Source organism: Schistocerca gregaria, chromosome 3, assembly GCF_023897955.1.
Source record: "Schistocerca gregaria isolate iqSchGreg1 chromosome 3, iqSchGreg1.2, whole genome shotgun sequence".
In the NCBI taxonomy this organism is placed as follows: domain Eukaryota; kingdom Metazoa; phylum Arthropoda; class Insecta; order Orthoptera; family Acrididae; genus Schistocerca; species Schistocerca gregaria.
The window spans coordinates 711,956,275-711,977,293 of NC_064922.1; positions in this window are offsets into that span (position 1 = coordinate 711,956,275).

Sequence of the window (21,019 nt, forward strand, 5' to 3'; positions counted from 1 at the left end):
TTCTATGAAACAGTACACAGAGACAGGAAGAAAACAAATACACAAGGGCACACAAACACATAGTGGGATAACACAAAAGGAAAGGACAGGATTTGTTTTCAGGGAAACATTTGGTACTGCAGTCTAACCCAAAACTGCATTCCATAGATCGTCCCTCTTATTTCAACATGTACTCCAGCCAAAAAAAAAATCCTATCCAAGCATGCTTTCTGTATTCTGTTCACATCCTCTTTAAAAAACAGTTTTTCTCCACTGTACACTACTTTTTTGGCCAAACCATTTTCTTATAGCTTCTCAATGCTTTTCTTCCAATTCACTATAGTTAGTTTCTTATATAATCTACCCCCTCTTAAGCTAACTTAAACCTACTGAGCTCAGATGCTAAACTAAGGGACTACGCAATGCTGCAGCACAAAACAATTAACACAAACAGCAATGACAAAAAAATTGCAAATTGGCAAAAAGGCAGCAATATAGGACTTAACAAAGAAAATGCAACATTACAACTAATATGAAACAATGAACAGCAACAAGAAAAATAAATCAGTAGTAAAACTGGCTTAACATAGTAATACCAAGTGAAATTCAGTAACACTATGCCTAGCAAACAGCAGCAGCAAATGCAATAACTTATATCTAAACATGACAAAGATCAAGCGGAAAAATAGTACACTAAAAACAGCAATGCAGATAAGGGAAATGTATATTCACATCTTAATATCTATGTAATTAAAGTGGTGCACCACAACTTATTCTACGAAATAAATTACCAAGTACTTGAAAAGAAAATTATGTATGCAGTTCCTGTGCAGGGAAATGTCTTTTTGTGCACCCTCATTTTTTTGGAAATGTATCATAACATTATTATTTACTGGATCTCTAGACAGAAAATATTTATATTAGTACATCTATTAAATTTTATTTTACCCAATGCTGCAGTGGAGCTAGAGACCATATATTAAACAAAATAGACAAAGCAAGGCGTGATACGTCATTCACTAGCCATATGGCGTTTCGTAGTGAAGTAAACAATCTTTCAACTAGCAAGACAATAGCCGTGAAATGTTTCTCATAGTTTCATTAGGCATTTTAGTAAATATCATATATTAAGAGCTCCACAGTATAATCATATGTTTTCAAGTTTGAGTGTGTCGTATTTACGATGCTTTCAACGAAGAAATATCAGTAGCGAGGATAATGGCCTTTTTTTTCTCCACCTGTACCTCTGAAAGGCACACACTAATGGCTTTTTTCGAAGCAATTGTCGCGCAGCTGGGTGCCCACGACGCATTACATGAAGGTGGTCAATTAACTTTCTCACCGAAATATTCACGACACCAGTTTGCACTACAGTGACAGTCTCATATAAAAAATTTCACAGATAAAGAATTTGCGTTATTCATCTGTAGGAGCAAAATCCTATTGATATAACAGTGTCCAAAAAATTTTCGTCGGCATTGTAATACATTCACGCATTTACATACATTTCATAACTCTTAAAGTACGATTCTTGGTTTCCAACAACCTTTTTCACAAACCAGAGTCCCTAACCACTACTCATTATTCCTTACCTTATTCGTCGACACTTCTTCAATATTTCGCCATAACAGATACGTAGCATAATCAAATAACTCATATAGCATCAGCTTATTGATCATAAACATACCGCAACAGCATAATACACATAGTCATCATAACAATAACATCGTAACACCTCAGTCAACTCTCAAAAGCGTCGTAGCTTCGTCAAATAATTTCAAAAACTAAAAAAAAATTCTCTGCTCATGTAAAAAGTGTCATCTGCCTCAAACGTACTTTAAAAATCATGATCCCATTCCAAATACATCATTCAAAGCTCTCATGGTATCACAATGGTTCCGAAAAAATATGAACATTTCACAAAATACAATGTCATAAGTGTGAAGTTATCCAACCATGTAATTACGTAAACATCTGTCACTAATGTAGTAAAATAAATATTTGTCTCTCTTAGTTAAATGATCAGATAGCTGTGTAATTCTGTGTTAGAGAAATATGGTACCGATGTGTAAATTTGTATAAGCAAATACCATATTAGCTAGGGCTCCTTGTGCTTGCCAAACACATGGTACACAAAATAAGCGTGTACCCCCCTGAGGATTAATGTAATTATACCCTCACGTGTTACAGATTACAGTAATGGAATGGAATGTATCAGGGAAAACCTTCGTATCATTGTAATTCAAAAATCTTTAAAAATAAATGTTTTAAGTACAAAATTAATCACTCAAATACATGTACTGTAGCGCTAGACTGTGCGTCATGTTGTAAGATAATCTCTGTGGAAATGTCGTAGTTATCGTCCTCCGAAAGCTAAGTTCTGCAGAAGTCAATGTATTTACCTCATGATAAACAAAAGTGAAATGCTTTGCGTATAGATATCTTAGTTATTACGCTTATTGCAGTGATGAAGCAAGTACTGTACTGTAACGTATTGTTGTGCTACAGAAAAGGCTGTCTCATTGTAGCTATACCACAAAGTTACTACTAAAACATGTTTTCCTTTCCAGAAGAATTCAGAAAAACTGTGCAGTTATAAAACAGATACAGCACAAAATCAACAATGTACATTGTGTTACACTCTAGTAGCTTCATGATATAATTGTGTAGCTGTCAAAGAAACCAAATACTAAGTCATCTTTAATCCCACAGAAAGTATTTCAAATAAAGAATGTCTTCCAATTAAACCAAAATGTTGCATGAAAATCTCATTAGCAGTGCCGGTATATGTTCTAAGTATGTGAGCCTTATAGTCGTAACGTGATCGTGCAACTAATAAGCAAGAATGTACAAATAACAGCACTGTGTCGTCTGTTCACTGTAACAATGCATTCGTAATTTCTGTTTAAATAAGTTCTCTTTGTTCTTGACTGGATATTTAACTTCAAACATTGCAGATTATCTTTCAATAATCGGCTTTACATGTGAAATATGGTGTAAAACTTTACTCTTCCTAGTACGCAGAGTTTCAACTTCAACGCAATTATCATGTGGTAAACGTCGGTAAAGAATACTGGAGTTTTTCTGAAAGTTAGCGCCTATGTTATTTTTCTCTGAGCCAGCCGGCGCACGTGGCTGCCTGCGGTGCGAGTCATAGTCTGCTATCTGTTTGTTGGCGTGCGTCGTTATTGGGATTAGGAGACCTAACTTCTACAAGTTCACCTTGCCGAGAGGGCCCAGCTCTGTTTGAATCCCGCCAGTTCTGAAGAAATTCCGGTCTGTTGTTATTATTATATCGTCTGTCGTCGTGTCGGTAGTTCCTGTAGTTTCTTTCTTGTCGGTTAAGTGGTGGAGAATTTCTCCCTGAATTATCACTGCGCGGTGGACCCTTGCGTCTGAAATTATTCTGTCTCCCTTGATAATAATTACTTTGGTTCCCATATTGTCTGTTTCTCTGATTGTCTCTGTAATAGTCACTACTGCGGAGAGGTGATCTTTCCCTGTTATTATTACTACTCTGCCAACGGTTGTCATACGGGTGGTGTCTGTTTTGGTCACGATTTGTGTTGTGAGAATAGCCTAGTCGTGTCCAGTTATTATTTCTTTCATCGCGGAATTGCGACGGATGTGACCTGTAATCGTTGTGTTCCGGTTTTCGCGTTCCGCGATTGTCAGTGTCAATTTGTAATTCTTGCAAGAGTCCCTGAAAAGCTTCAATGTCGTCTTTGCAACGTCCTGCCAAAATAATATGTCGTAAATGTTCAGGTAGTTAGATTAGGCAAATGCGGATGAGTTCTGAGGGGCTGTAAGGATTGACAGGTACTGATTCTTGTGCAACATGTCTTCGAGATATTTCACAAGACTGGAAAATTCAGATTGTTCGAAAAGTTTCATTGTGATGCTATGTTTTACTCGGTCTTGTGCAGCTTGAGACCAATATGCTGAGAGGAAGGCATGGTAAAATTCTCCTTCACTGTGGCAATCGTGAATGACCGATCGCATTCTTACAGCTGGTTCATTCTCTAAGTAGCCACACATAAATAATAATCTGTGTTCTAATGACCAGTTGGGAGGAAAACAATGAGAGAATTGATGGACCCACGCTTGTGAATGAATGTCGTTGCCAGAATTCTTAAATGTTTTCAATTTACGTGCAGTAATGAACAGCTTATAGTCAAAATCATCGTGTTGGCGAGTAGCATATCGGTCATTGTTACATCGTGTCGGCGGTTCCATCTCAAAATTCGGTGCACTTTGCCAATTTCTTTCATGATCTCCGAAATGCCCTGTGTTATTTTTTTGTGGCTTTTCCGTATTTCTAAGTCCCTCTTCCCGTGTTGAAGCGCGAGTGTCCTCTGAAATATTAAATTTTTGTATTACTTGTGCCATCTGATCTTGTACTTCCCGGATTTCTCTTTTGTATTGCGTATTAATTTGATTCTGATTTTATTTGAATTTCTTAATTTGTTCATACTCTTCTGTGTCAGTGATGGCTACAGGTCTTGTGTCATTCAGATCATCATCTACCTTTGCAGATAAATTAGTGAACTGATCCGAAAGTTGGGCTACTTTCTCCGACAGTGAGCACATTTCCTCAGTGTGTTTTTCTGAAACAAGTTTCAGAGTGTCCATTTTTGTTGAAATCGAATCTACTGTGTCCTTTAAGTTTTCATGAGTTCTTGCAAGTTGCGTAACCGAATCGGTGGATGCAACTGAGTCCATTTTAGCTTGCAAAGTGTCGTGATTTTCACGAACAATAGTTTGCAGTTCTTTTATGGCTGATTCGTGATTCTGTAATGCATTTTCATGCCGCGAAAAAATAGGTTGAAAATGTTCACAAATTTGTGTTTTTACGTCATTACAGATTTTTTGACATTTCGATTCAATGTTATGTATCTCAGTAGTTAAATCTTCACGTGTTTGTTCAAGTGTGGTGTCTAATTTCCGAAGATTTTGTTCCATTGTGTCTAACTGTTGCTGTGTTTGTCTCTGGTGTTGTTCCATTGTGTCTAACATTTTAATCTTTTGCTGTGTTTTTCTCTGATTTTGTTCCATTGTGTCTAACTTTTGAAGGTTTTGTTCCATTGTGCCTAACTTTCGAAGACTTTGTTCCCTTGTGTCGAACTGTTGCTGTGTTTGTTTCTGATTTTGTTTTATTTGTTGCATTAATTGCAATAATATTGTATTAGTGTCTGGAATCTGTTCCTCTATGCTTTTTGGCAGTGCATTTACACCGGCAACATTCACATTTTGACAAGCAGAAAATGTATTTTCGCTTATTTGAGAAAACGGTGAAGACGCAAAACCTGAATGTACAGTATTTCCTAGATTGTGTCCTGTTATTTCGGATTCCTGACGCGAGCTGTTGCCGACCGATCGATCGATAATGCTTCCCTGTTCACTAATTGTTTCACTGTGTACACCATTGTTTGCAGCCCGCTCCATTTCACTATGTACAATTACCAAATTACTACTTTGAACATTAGTTAATTCATTACATGGTGGCGCTAACACACTGCTTTCGTCTTCACTGTCATTTCTCAGTTTACTTTGGAGCCTAGTATTACGTTTTCCACACGCCATTATTGTCACAATATTTCACATGACAACACAGAAAAACACAATTTGAAGAGCAAAAACAAGAGAAGACATTAACATAGCAAATAATATCTAGTTAACTGCAAGCGCAGCTGCGAAATACTTGGTGCAAATCTACATGCATGCCACAACTGTTTTACTGTACAACAATGAAAGACTACAACTACAAAGGAGATTCTCTCTACAATTACGTGCTAGCAATAAACAAAATCTAATTTCACAAACTACAAGAAAAAAATCAGAATATTCCAGTTAGGTATCCTTGGCTAAGGGTCGACCTATGAAACGTCCCCTTACAAAAATTATACAAGACTGTGCTTAAACTGACACACAATATTTGTTTAGCGCAACGCAATCTGACTTTCAGTAATCCCTACAAGAGAATGGCCCTGACTAACATTAACCTATACGTTTCACAAATTATTTACGCCATAAAAATCTTCGTTACTCGAACTACTGCAATACAGCGAGCGCCGCCGGCCGCGGTGGTCCCGCGGTTCGAGGCGCTCAGTCAGGAACCGCGCGACTGCTACGGTCGCAGGTTCGAATCCTGCCTCGGGCATGGATGTGTGTGATGTCCTTAGGTTAGTTAGGTTTAAGTAGTTCTAAGTTCTAGGGGACTGATGACCACAGCTGTTAAGTCTCATAGTCCTCAGAGCCATTTGAACCATTTGAACAGCGAGCACCACTACTGCCAGCTAACTAAAAGATTCAAACTGCGGAAGGCACTAACTACTGATAGGTATAGTTAGCAAATGAAAGATTTAAATAGAGAACAAACAATGTAATTACCATAATAGTCATAATATATATAGCAGTTCATGACATCCAGTCTTACAAATTTCAAAACTCCGCCATCCCTCTCCCCACATCCACCACTGCTGGTGGCTCACCTCTAACTGCGCAACGCTATGCGCTGTTAACAGCCTACTGCCCAACACTACAATGGCCAACAACAATGCAAACCAGCCACAGACTGCACACAGCACAGCTAGTGATTTTCTTACAGAGCGCTACGTGGCGGTACCAATCAGAAAACCTAAACAGCCTACTTACAAAGGGATCATGAATTTAGTATTGGAGGGCAGCGTGTAGGATAAAAATCGTAGAGGGAGACCAAGAGATTAATACACTAAGAAGGATGTAGGTTGCAGTAGGTACTGGGAGATGAAGAAGCTTGCACAGGATAGAGTAGCAAGGAGAGCTGCATCAAACCAGTCTCAGGACTGAAGACCACAACAACAACAACAAATAACATTGTTCCTCAATTTACTTACCACTAAACGCGTACCGTTGCACAGTTTTGGTTGATTTATGTTTCGAAGCATGATTACTACGGAGCCTACTTTTAGGTGTAAATTGTGCTGTGGTAAGACTGGCACATCCAAGGAGTTTAAAAATTCAACTTGATCGTTGGTGGCCTCATCTTCATTTGTTTGACAGTCAATAGATTTGAATGAATGCATTCTGAATAATGTAGTTTAGGTCATCTACATCTTTATTCTTAGCCGCTAAAATTCCTCGCTCACTCTAACATTCATTACTTTTCTAATTAGTAATAAAGTTTGGGAATACTTTCGATGATACAAAGTTACAGAAATTATGAGGAAATGAAATCAATCCGCTCGATTCTTCGATAGGTACTCGACCACTACCGATAGTCAGCAATTGCGCAGAGAAATCTTCAGCAGATATATCATTAAGCAATGCTACTCTCATGTTAGTTGTCAGGTGAAGTTACCTCACATAGGGGTGATTTGGGGCAATCTTTATTTCGTCTGCAGCCGTTGATCTCCGAAGTACGGGTAGTGTTTGGCGGAAATCGCCAGACAGTAAAATCATTGCTCCTCCAAAACATCTCGAGTCACTGTGTAGATCTTTCAATGTTCGGTTAAGTGCCTCTAATGCACGTTTATGCACCATTGTGCATTCGTCCCAGATGTTGATCTTAGATGCTGACAAAACTTTGGCCATTGCTGAGTTTTTTGTAATATTGCATCTTGGTTCTTCAGTACCTTGAAGATTTGATGGTAATTTTAATGCTGAATGAGCCACACTGCATCCTTCTAACAATGTGGGTGCTATTCCAGAAGAAGCAACTGCAACCACCATGTTGGATCTCGCACTAATAGTGGCTATAACTACTGACATGAGGAATGTCTTGCCAGTTCCACCAGGGCCATCCAGGAAATATAAACCACCATTTCCATCATCAATTGCCTTCTTTAATGTATCATAAACTTCTTTTTGTTGGGGTTTCAACAGGGGTACATTCGTTGGAACTACTAAATCTAATTCCTGGTGATCATATTCACGTTCCCGTTCCAATTCTCGATTAAATGCGTCATTCATTTCACGATTGGACGCTCTCATTCCTAAACTGACTAATAAACTTCCGCACATTAGGTAACACATATCTTCGATCAAGACTAAAGCCCGATTATGTATCTCCTCATTCATTCCAAGCCCTTGTTTTTTGGAACTGACACGAATTTGATGCAAAATATCTTCTGACATATTATCCTTGTATTTAGCCACAGGTGATATGGCTTCGATGGAAAGCATATTAAAATGATGATAGCAAATCATGTGCGTACCTGACTTGCAAATGCAGCGATAATGTCTTCACCGATTGTCGTATCCCAATGGGTATCGTTTTCTAGTAAATTGAGTTCTTCACAAGCAGCACGATATGTTGGGAATATTATACCATTAAAAGTGTGTCTCAAATGATGTTGGCCCACGCATATTTACCAGCAACAACCCCAAATAGAAGCATTCATTCTTTGGATGAACTGTGTACATACGACAAAGAGCATCAGTAGAACACACAACCGGATAACCAGGAACCGCGTGACCTATCTGCCGCCGTTGAAAATTCTTCGATGAAGCATTCCAAGTGTAATAACGTGACATCTCCGAGTAAAGCAGAGTTCGTGCAAACGGATCACTTTGGCACATCGTAAAGAAACTGGTCAATGTTGTCGCTGGAGGTATTTCAGTATGTTGAACAACATTCGAAGCCGTGAAATATAGCCGGCCGCTGTGGCCGAGCGGCTCTAGGCGCAACAGTCTGGAACCACGTGACCGCTACGGTCGCAGGTTCCAATCCTGCCTCGGGCATGGAAGTGTGTGATGTCCTTAGGTTAGTTAGTTTTAAGTAGTTCTAAGTTCTAGAGGACTGATGACCACAGATGTTAAGTCCCTTAGTGCTCAGAGCCATTTGATCCATGAAATATACTCGTTGACCATTCTTCAGATGCACCGCCAAATGCACAGCAGTAGGATGACGTTCGTGAATAGGGAATGAGGATATACGCCAAATAGCCTCATTGCAACCAAGTTGATATCGCGCAATTTCATCGTTAGTATTGGAGGATTGGATGCCATAAACCGGCATATCGCTACCTTTGGTGACATATTTGCAAATGTATTTTATGGACTTTACTGAATTGCAATACTCAACGTTGCAATGCGTCTGGTACGTTTCGGAAATAAGTGGCGAATATGTAACAATCCAACTGTTGTCGACAACGAAATCCATTTTTTTCACTTTATTTGTGATAGTTCGACCCTTATCATCGGGTGATCGATGCCGATACAGTGAATAACCATCGTTGCCAGTGACGTTCTCCGCCGTTAATTTCCATGGGTACCATTTTGAATACTTTCCGTCGACCATTCAAGCTGATTGGGGATTGATGAAGCCACACGGTCTGTGGATCATATTTTTAATTAAAACATCATTTGGGTCTGGATCCGCTTCGTGATTGGAAATCTTGGCACTTATAATATCATCTACACTCCTGGAAATTGAAATAAGAACACCGTGAATTCATTGTCCCAGGAAGGGGAAACTTTATTGACACATTCCTAGGGTCAGATACATCACATGATCACACTGACAGAACCACAGGCACATAGACACAGGCAACAGAGCATGCACAATGTCGGCACTAGTACAGTGTATATCCACCTTTCGCAGCAATGCAGGCTGCTATTCTCCCATGGAGACGATCGTAGAGATGCTGGATGTAGTCCTGTGGAACGGCTCTCTATGCCATTTCCACCTGGCGCCTCAGTTGGACCAGCGTTCGTGCTGGACGTGCAGACCGCGTGAGACGACGCTTCATCCAGTCCCAAACATGCTCAATGGTGGACAGATCCGGAGATCTTGCTGGCCAGGGTAGTTGACTTTCACCTTCTAGAGCACGTTGGGTGGCACGGAATACATGCAGACGCGCATTGTCCTGTTGGAACAGCAAGTTCCCTTGCCGGTCTAGGAATGGTAGAACGATGGGTTCGATGACGGTTTCGATGTACTGTGCATTAGTCAGTGTCCCCTCGACGATCACCAGAGGTGTACGGCCAGTGTAGGAGATCGCTCCCCACACCATGATACCGGGTGTTGGCCCTGTGTGCCTCGGTCGTATGCAGTCCTGATTGTGGCGCTCACCTGCACGGCGCCAAACACGCATACGACCATCATTGGCACCAAGGCAGAAGCGACTCTCATCGCTGAAGACGACACATCTCCATTCGTCCCTCCATTCACGCCTGTCGCGACACCACTGGAGGCGGGTTGCACGATGTTGGGGCGTGAGCGGAAGACGGCCTAACGGTGTGCGAGACCGTAGCCCAGCTTCATGGAGACGGTTGCGAATGGTCCTCGCCGATACCCCAGGAGCAACAGTGTCCCTAATTTGCTGGGAAGTGGCGGTGCGGTCCCCTACGGCACTGTGTAGGATCCTACGGTCTTGGCGTCCATTCGTGCGTCGCTGCGGTCCGGTCTCAGGTCGACGGGCACGTGCACCTTCCGCCGACCACTGGAGATGTACTGCGATGTACTGTGGAGACCTGAAGCCCCACGTGTTGAGCAATTCGGCGGTACGTCCACCCAGCCTCCCGCATGCCCACTATACGCCCTCGCTCAAAGTCCGTCAACTGCATATATGGTTCACGTCCACGTTGTCGCGGCATGCTACCAGTGTTAAAGACTGCGATGGAGCTCCGTATGCCACGGCAACCTGGCTGACACTGACGGCGGCGGTGCACAAATGCTGCGCAGCTAGCGCCATTCGACGGCCAACACCGCGGTTCCTGGTGTGTCCGCTGTGCCGTGCGTGTGATCATTGCTTGTACAGCCCTCTCGCAGTGTCCGGAGCAAGTATGGTGGGTCTGACACACCGGTGTCAATGTGTTCTTTTTTCCATTTCCAGGAGTGTATTTGGTGTGGCTGAATTGTTTCCACTAACCAAATAAGAATGTGTGCAGGCGACATGCTTCGTTTTTGCCATTCAGTTGAATACATCAAGCATCGTGTATCTTCAAAGACGCCTTGTTTAACAACGTAGTTCATCAGGAATCGCATTTTTTGACTGAATCCGCGAGCTGTGATATCGTGTCGATCACCTGATGTTTGTACAGGGAGCAGCAAAGCAGCAACTAAACAATTTCTGTCCATTTTGGATTACAGGTAAAAGTAATAAAGAGATCTGGCCAACCGTAATTACGAACATATGTCATTGCATCTTGCACATATCAATGCATATGACGTGGACTACCTATGTACGTCGCCGGTAGAATAGTTAATCGACCAGTAATATCCGCATTTCCTTCAGTACCAATTGCACCACGTAAATGGATGTACTCCTCAGAACGCAGTTTGGCTTGGTTTAACGTAATGAAAGTTAAACGCTCCGTTTCTATTTTGACGTACATGTCGACACAATACTGCTGAAACAATCTACGAAACCGCAGCAAATAGTTGTGAGCATTTTGACGAATCATCAAAAGATATGCCTAATAATTCAGCGAGATATCTTTCTTTGTACTTTCTTCACCTGAAATTAAAACAGTAGATTTATAATGTCGTACATAAAATTTTAGCATACTTATCAATTATCGGATTAGGTAGTGCAATTGCGCAAGACTTAGGTAAGTGAGCTTAATATGGATATGACATGCTGTTCCAGAATGTTATTTGCAGTACTTTTGTGCATAAGCTTAATATGCACCTACATATGAGTAACTTCTAATCCTAGCATTACATTTAAAAAGTATTGAATTTTGTGTTAATTTTCGAAATTATATTCTTTTTAACGTATAATTTGAACATAATATATTCATACTGTAAAAAAATAGGCGTTAGACCAAGATCGCGATAGCCTTTTTATTGACTGTAGGTCTATACAGTGACAACGTAAACATTGTTCCGATAGAGTATATTGTTTAGGTGGCGGGCAGTTTGGCTCACTTTTACTAATATATTATTATTATTACTGTTTTTGTATGTTTAAACTGTCCACCTTGTAGATTTTCAGGAGTTGTTTTTCTGCCTTTTGGCGCAGACCACGCAAAGTTTTTTATATGTTTTTATTATTATTTTATTGCATATTGATCATGATACCGCAACCGCACTATCAATCTGTCGAAGAAACAACATACATTTTAGGAAGACTGGTCCACTTTTTGAACTTCAGTGACTAATTGGTCTATTATCTGTAACCTAACAGTTCAAGGGCGATTCTACTGGTAAACAGGAAAGTGGTCATTTAGCGAAAAATAGCATAACTAAAGCTAGTGGTTCATTATTCCAAACCTGTTCTTTAAGGCTAATTCAACTGCTAGACAGCGAGATAAATGATATTCGCTGAAATTTCAGAAGTTATTTCCCTCATCGCTGAAATTTCAGAAGTTACATCCCTCATCATCTCCGAAGATCGTGGTTTGATATTCATAATTTTTTTATGAAACTACCCTTAAGGTACATTCGATACAACAAAAACGAAGCATTTCAATTGGCCCAGTAGCTTGTGAGTAAACCATGAACAATTTTTTTTAAAAAATATGAACTTTTAAATTGAGTAACCTCTTTTTTCTAAGTTGGTTCAAAATGAGAAAATGTTTTATTTTAAAAAAGCATTTTCCCATATGTAAGAGTAACTGTCAATATTGTCACATCATAACAATATACTGTTGAAAAATAAGAGGCCCACAGTTCAGCGTCTTATCCATATTAAGCATAATGTTTGAGGTCATTCACTCCAAATTGCACTACCTAATCCGATCACAGATAATTATAAAGTGGTGAAGATAAATTATTTAAAATCGGTTGCCAGTCATTTGCCAAATCGGTATTTGGTTCAGTCCTTATTGAGTTATTAATAGTGTAAGTAACACGACTATTTTTTTTTGGGAAACTCTAATTCTACGGTATTATTATAAGGTTACAGATATATGTTATAAGAACTATATCTAGTGTCGTTTCTAGTGTGTACTACAGAGACTTTTCAAGCAGTTAATTTTACGATAAACATTTAAGTCTATATTCGTTAAAGTAATTCTTTAATATGGGTATTTCGCTTTCTGCAAAAAATAACAGGGTTGACTAACAACCTGGGACTATAAAAGGTATTTACAGTCAATTAAGTGGGTCATTACCGACACAGACATCAATATGATCTTTAGTACATCTACCTACAATACCCAACAAATATTTTCTGGAAAGAAAACCTGTGGGGTCCAGTCCTTCCATTTAGGTTATTTTCCCATACCAATTGAATCTTACGATCAGCAACTGCACTCGAATTACAACTGATATGAAGATGGCTGAATATTCAGCAGAAATTAGAAATAACTGAACGTTACACAGTTGCGATCTGGACTATTAAAATATCTTATCTATTAAAAAAAAAGAAGTGATTTCAATTGGCTTGATTAATCCAACAGATATCTATGGAAGGTTTTTGTGGTTGTGATATTCAGTTGTACAGACAGGTTTCATAAGCTCTCCATGCTACTCTATAGTGTGCTAGCGGTTTCATTTCTACATTCGGCTAAAAAATGCCATTATTTGCATTTGCCAACTGTAGTCTAACCATCGTTTCCCTGTACAGTTGTTACTCCCACACCTACCACCAGTACTGTAATGACGGTTCTATGATGCCACAGGATATGTTATATTAATCGAGCCCTTCTTTCGGTAAAAATATAAAATCAAATTCTCTTCTCTCCAGTTACGCTCAGTATCTTTTCATTTGAGTCAGATTTTAAAAGATCTCTGGAAGACTTGAGGTCAAATAAAGCATGAGGGATAGATGATATTCGATCGGAATTTCTTTGGGAGAAATGGCAACAAAAGGACTATTCGACTTGGTGAGTAGAGCATGACACTGGCGACGTAACATCAAACTTTCAGAAAAGTATGATCAATGCAGTTTCGAGAATACTAAGGGCAGTACGTACGAAAACTACAGCACCGTCATCATAACAGCTCTTGTATCCAAGCTGCTGAAAGACTAATATACAAGAGAATGGAAAAGGACATTGAGGATTAATGACAAGACAATCAGAGGGGTATAGGAAAGGTAAAGTTACCACAGCGGCCTTATGACGTTGCGCTTGACAATGGAACCAATGGTGAAACAAAATCAAGATACACTCACAGGATTTGTCGATCTAGAAAAGCATTCGACAATGTGAAATGATGCAAGATGTTTGAAATTATGAGAGGAATAGGAGTAAACTGTAGGGAAAGACGGATGATATATGTACAATATCCTTTATAAACAACCGTCGTAAGCTTTACGGTATTCTCGTAAAGTCATGCGTCCCTTATATTTTCAGTACGCTGATGATGCCCTGTCCACGCGAAACACGTCGTTCTTCAGTTAATAAAGAATACTGCTCAACGTATGATTTTTTTAAGGGAGAACAACAAGAGCGGAAGACCAAGAACAAAATGCTCGGATAAAAAAGCCTGTAACGTAGGGATACAGTATTTTGCCTCTGCTGTTCAGTCTATACATGGAAAAAGCAATGACGGAAATAAAAGAAAGGTTCAAGAGTGAGATTAAAATTCAAGGTGAAAGGATAACAATGATAAGATTCTCTGACGAGATTGCTATCCCCAGTAAAAAAGGCGCAGTTATAGGATCTGTTAAATATAATGGACAACCTAATGAGCACAGAATATGGACTGATAGTAAATCTAAGAAAGACAAAAGTAATTAGAAGTAGTAGAAATGAGAACAACGAGCAACTTAAGATCGGAAATGGTGATCACGAAGTAGGCGATGTTTAGGAATTCCGTTACCTATGCATCAAAATAACGCATAACAGGCGAAGCAAGGAGGACGTAAACAGCAGACAAAAACAGGGGAAGAGGGCATTCCTGAAGAAGAGAAGTCTGCCGTACGAAACTGGCCTTAATCTAAAGATGAAATTTCACAGAATGTACATTTGGAGCGAAACACTGTATGGTACTGTAGCTCGGATTGTGGAAAACCAGAAGAGAAGAGAACTAAAGCGATTGAGGCATTTTGTTATAGAAGAATATTGCAGATCAGATGGACTGGTAAGGAATGTGAAGATTATCCGCAGAGTCGGTGAAGAATTTAGCACATGGAAATAACTGACAAGAAGAATGGACTGGAAGGTAGGACACATTTTAAGGCATCAGGGAGTAGCCTCCATGATACCAGAGGGAGCTGTAGTGGGTAAAAACTCTAGGAGAAGACAGAGACTGAAATAAATCCAGTAAATACTGAGGATATAGGGTGAAAGTGCTACTCTGAAATGAAGACGTTGGAGCAGGACAGAAATTTGCCACAGGCCGCATCAAACCAGTTGTAAGACTAGTAGCTCAAAAAAAATCTGTAGCAACATATTTGTAAATTTACTATTCTCACGTCAGAACATTGTCCACGTTTCACTTTCGTATAATGCTACACCTCACACAGATACCGTCAGTAAAGTCTTCCTAACTTTTAAATTTATATTCGTTGTATAATAAATTTATTTTTTTCTAAAACGCTTTTTTCTCTCCTATCAGTATTTCATATTCTATTTACTAGAGCCATCATCTGATATTTTGTAACCCAAATATCACAACTCGTCTACTACTTTTAATTTCTTATTTTCCAATATAATTAACTCAGCGTCGAGTGATTTGATTCGACTGTATTCAAATAACTTTGTTTCACTTCTGTTGATGTTCATCTTACACCCTATTTTCAAGATGCGATCCACTCCATTCAGCTGCTTTAGTATATCTGAAGGAATTGCAATGTCATCGGCAAATCTCGAATTTTTTTCCGCTCCCTGAACATTAATTCCTTTTCCAGATTTCTCATTGGTTTTTGGATTTCCTTCGCCAGTTTCTGAATTGGTACTAAGGACAGTGAGATTGACTGCAACACTGTCTCGCTTCCTCCCCAACTACAACTTTCTTTACACATCCTTCTGCACTTACAAGCGCAATATGGTTTCTGTAGAAGATGTAGATAACATTTCGTTTTCTGCGTTTTATTGTTGGTACCTTCATAATTTCTACGACTGTAATCCACTGAAAATTCTCAAAAAGTTCCTCTAAACCTTCATATGTTATGAGGGTATGTTTGTCCTTCTTTAAGTTAACCTCTAAGATAAGTTACAGCCCATGTATGGCTAGACGTTTCTACATACCTCCGTAATCCCATATGATTTCATCAAATGTGGCATCTCATACATTTTAGATTATTTTGTAAACATTTCGTGCCAATATTTCGCAATAACGACTTATGAACCTATTGTTTCCTTTGTATTCAGACCTTCCAGCACATGATCTATTTGGAATTGGTATTATTACTTTCTGTTTGAAGTCTGAGGGAAGTTAGATTGTCTCATGTATCGTACTCATCAGGCGGGAATGTTTTGCCATGCCTGGCTCTTCCAAGGATGCCAGTGATTATTAGGGAATGTTGTTTGCTCCTGACCTCTGTGAACCGACTTCTTCAGCACTACGAGATACGATACTACTGCCAAATACGATTCGTCTTGCGATTTTTTTTAATAGGTTTACATACGAAGCTTTTATTCCGTGAGAGCGACACTTCGAACATCTAGTTATTTCAGGCCTTTATTATCCACCGCATTCGTGATCACGGTACCGTCCTTGCAGCAACTAAACATCAGTAGAGTTTGAGTTAATGACATATAAACCGTTTAACGTCTTTTGTTGTTTTCATACTATTGTAACCAATACGCATAATGTAGAAGCAGCTGAAATTGCCTATAGTGAACTACAAGATTCCTGCAACTATCATTTATTACGGACTGTTTTTCACCTTCGTTTTTGTTGCTGTACCTTTTTAAGCACATCAGACTTAGTTCATTTCTAACATGAGTTCATCTTAACTTCAAACGTGTATGGCTTGTATAACATGTAAGTAATGTTATATAGCTGTTACCGTAACGCATTCTCATTGTAAATTTAAATTCATGTGACAGGTAGATAGACAATGTCATCGATTGTCTGCCGAAGCAACTGATCATGACATCCTATTCGGGTCTTTTGATGCAAATTTCACAAGGTGCGCCCTATGTATTGCAACCCCACACGTGTAAACATACAGTTAAAGGAGCTACGTAAGCATGCCTTAGCTCGCGTTGCTCAAACAGTAGGGAGTAACAGCACAATTATAAGGAACATAATAACATTTGGAATATAATAACATTTGGTTTGTTATTTTGTTTTCCATCAATTTAAAGATTATACTATCACATCGTAGAACGCTTTGCATTTGGTTTAAATCATCACACTTGAGTCACTTTAGAGGTTTCTGAGATAATAATACAGTGAAACAGACATGAGGTATATTACTGTTCCGAAATACGTTTATTGTTAGTGGCAAAGAACGAATTTCACGTCCGTCGTTCACAGCTGCAGTCACAGTTGATTTTCGTAAAGTAGTTTTACCAGACTAAGATGAATTGCTGTTCCAGCATATTAAAAGGATGAATAGCTGCACATGCGTAACACATGTACCTGACTATTTATATTTGCTGATAACCAACATACATCTAACTTTGTGATGTACGCTACGTTTCAAAAGAGACAGAACTGTTTAACATGTCCGCAAAAGCTGCGACAACAATCAAATATGAAAAGCGATTACCACCTAATTTAATGGGAAATGTGATAAGAGATTACCACCTGCATGAACGGAAAAGCTGATTTATCCGAGTGAATTTCTTTAATACCCTGTTGACGTCAGTTAGATCGTGAATAAATAAATTTAATGTTTTAATGCCATTACCAGATCCATCAAAATTCGTGAGGACAGAAAGTGTCGCCTGTCTTGTTGTGTGGGGCCTACTTTTGGTAATGCTGTTATAAAATCCTACACATAAATGTTTCGACAAGGCAGCGATAAAATGAGCGACAATGTTCTTCATTCATTACTTCCCGATTCACATGACTTCTTTCCACTCAAGAGAAGCCCGTACCATTCCTCATTCTTTCACAACTGGTTTTTGGTTAATATCACAGAAGACACTGTGAGACGCATTTAAAGTCACACACGTTTTACACTTATTAGATTCACCAGCAGCATTGTGTTTCCTGATACGGTAGTGAAGGCAGCCTGCGTTCAGTGTTCGAGAAGATACTCGGGGTGTATAAATATAGATTTTCTATTTTCGAGTGAGGACAGTATATTGAACATTTGTATTTACTTAATTCGCAGACTAATAATTATAGATATTAGGAGTAGTAAGTTTTTAGGTTGGTTAGTACAGCCAAGTAAGCGTGCCACAAGCACGCCGTTAACGTTTACATTCCCCTGGGCAGTAAGGCAGCCTGGATGCCTGGACCAAAATGGGGAGTTTGTACTGATAGGCGTAGTTCACTTCATGACGCAGTTACTACCATGCAAAAAACACGAGCAACGCATTTCGTTATGTGTTTTTTGGGAATATTGTTAGACGCTGAGAGAAAACAACTATCATAGTAAAGTGGCTACATATTAGGAAACCAGCTATCGCATTACCTGTACCCGTACTCCTAACTTCGTCTACAGCGTCTGTGAAAATATGGAGATCACCCACGGCGATTTTTTTAGAAGTAAATGTGGAATCCCAGGTTCTAGTAGTGGAAGAGAAACTCAAACGGGCTCGAAGCAAAACACTTGAACGAGCAATATCGATTTCCATCACCCTTGGTATAAGATGTTAGCACTGACCAGTGGCACGAGACAGACAAAAAGCTAAGCTACCATACTACTGGAATGCACATTGAGCCCGAGAATTTCGTGACGACCGACACCATCGAGAGGGGCAATGAAGCATAATCTACCAGAACAGTCAGTTGTCAGTGGGGCCCACCCTTGACCCACGTGATAAGTGAATAATTGTAATACATTAAATCATCCTGGGGTAATTAATGTACACTTACCTCTTACTAAAGCCGAACTACTCCGAGGTATACAGAGAAATTGTGTAATTTCCACGTTTCAGGAAACGTAAGACTGTTTGTTTTAATAATGTGCATCCCTATTAGCCACTTCTCATTCACATTGTCCAAGTCTGCAATCTTCATCGCTGTTGCTTTCCCCACTGACGTCGCACTTCGATAACCACTAAGAGGACCGATACAAGAAGAGAGGCATTACATAAACTGGCGGCCAGCACCCGCCCTGAAAGTCACGCCGTGGCATAACAGAGGCCGAACGAGAAGCCGGCTGTAAAGAAACCGACACTGGAAAGATTTAACCACCGAATTTTGCTTTCAAATCATACTAAATATTTAAGTACTAAATGTAAGTAAATAAAATTTACCGATTTTTGCCCATTAGAACTCATTTCGTAACAAAAGTTTCTATTAAGTTCACGTACGTATCCAGTAAACGAAACCCGAAGAGAATATAAATTACACAAAATCTCAAAAATAGCTTTATAAAACATGAGTAAAAAAACCAAGGATACCTATACAAGCAGGTACGATTAGTCGCGACACTGAAAAAATTGCGGTATGACGAGTTCAAGAAATTAAGCTAAGTTCTCATCGTCGTACAGATGTCAAATTTAAAACTTCAGATGGGTGTACACCTTGCAACAATGACAAATGACTCTGATTATTTGGAGCCCAGAAACTAATGGTGGGCACTACAGCTTAGTTATTTGACCAAATACAGCATTTAAACACGCAACATTACGTAACAAAATCACTGTGCCACTAGTAGTGTAACGCCATAGCTCCAATGCTGTACGGATTTATTTTGCCTTTTGTTTTGTTTTAATGTTATAACATTAAGCTTCTGTAAATGTTTTTGATTGAATAAACAACTCAAAATTGCATACTCTTTCCTTTGTTTAAAACTTTGTCATGGCTTGAGTCTATGCAAAGTTGTGTATCTGTCATTTAAATTCTTTGCCCCATTTGGAGGGAACAAAATTTACTGTATATAATTGTAATTTCTGTGTGAATAATCTTTTGTAGAAATGTCAATATGTGCAGATGTTCTGTTTCATTTAATGTGTTAGGTTGCTGTTATGTAAACTGCTGATCCTCACTTAGAGTTCTTAATTAGTATGTGTGTAAAAGGTGTAGTGGTTCCCCTCTGGAACGGAACTTCCTAGCGCGCGCAAATTGTGGTTGGCCTAGGTAGAAAAGATGGAACATGAGTCAGTCGGGGGCGAGCTACCAAACTGTGCACTGCCCATGTAAAAGTTGCATATTGTGCTGGTTCCGAGAGAGGCTATTTCTGCTACTTTCCAATGCCTCGGATGGACGCATAAACAGCTGGACCGATTCTGGAATTGGTATCCATCATCGCCACCGAGGAGGGACAGTGGTCAGCAATTCTGTCTGCAAATCTGCCTACCAACATAAAGTTACGCTTATTGGATGTGTTAGTGTGCTCAAATATAAGGTAACGTATAACTGAATTCATGTAACTACCTTGATTTTTCCCTATCACAACACCTTTCAGGTTCCTCTCCATTTAAACTATGATTACCGAGTGTCCTAGTGCGTGGAAGAAAAACGAAAGCCTCAGAACTTTAAATAATGTTGTTTGATCTTTGGTAAGAAGGGAGTGTTTAGATTTACTGTGGATTTAATGAAATTGTGGGAGGTAGCAAATGTAGTCCAGTGAAAGCCTCCCAGGGATGGAAACAGTCTAATTTAAAGTTTAGTGGAGTTTCAAAGTTACCTATTTAATCATTCAATTGAAACTAGATGACTGTGGTATTAAAGACAATTTGCTGTTTCTTTTAAAGATTAAAAGCTCTTAAAACTGAGGCTTATAAAGTTTTGCTTGGTTAACGATCGTAATGCTACCTATAATAAATTCTAAAACTGAGTCAGTTTCTTGCAAATTTGCCATCATTGTGTTTCACTGTAGTAAAAGTGAAAAACTGCATTAGTAGAAAATTATATGTTCATGATTGTTAAGTGTTTGTCTTTCCTGTGTATTGGAAGTGCATGTTAATAGTATAACAGGATCCACAGTTTGTCTATTGTGCTAATGCTAGGTAACAAGTAATGGAAAGACCACTATTTATGAAAACAATAATTGAGAAGTAACTTGTTAGTGAATGCCTTTTAACTTTCATTCTAAACAGGATAATATTTAGTTGAGAGATACTTAACCTGTGGCCAGTTCATAATTTTGCAAGT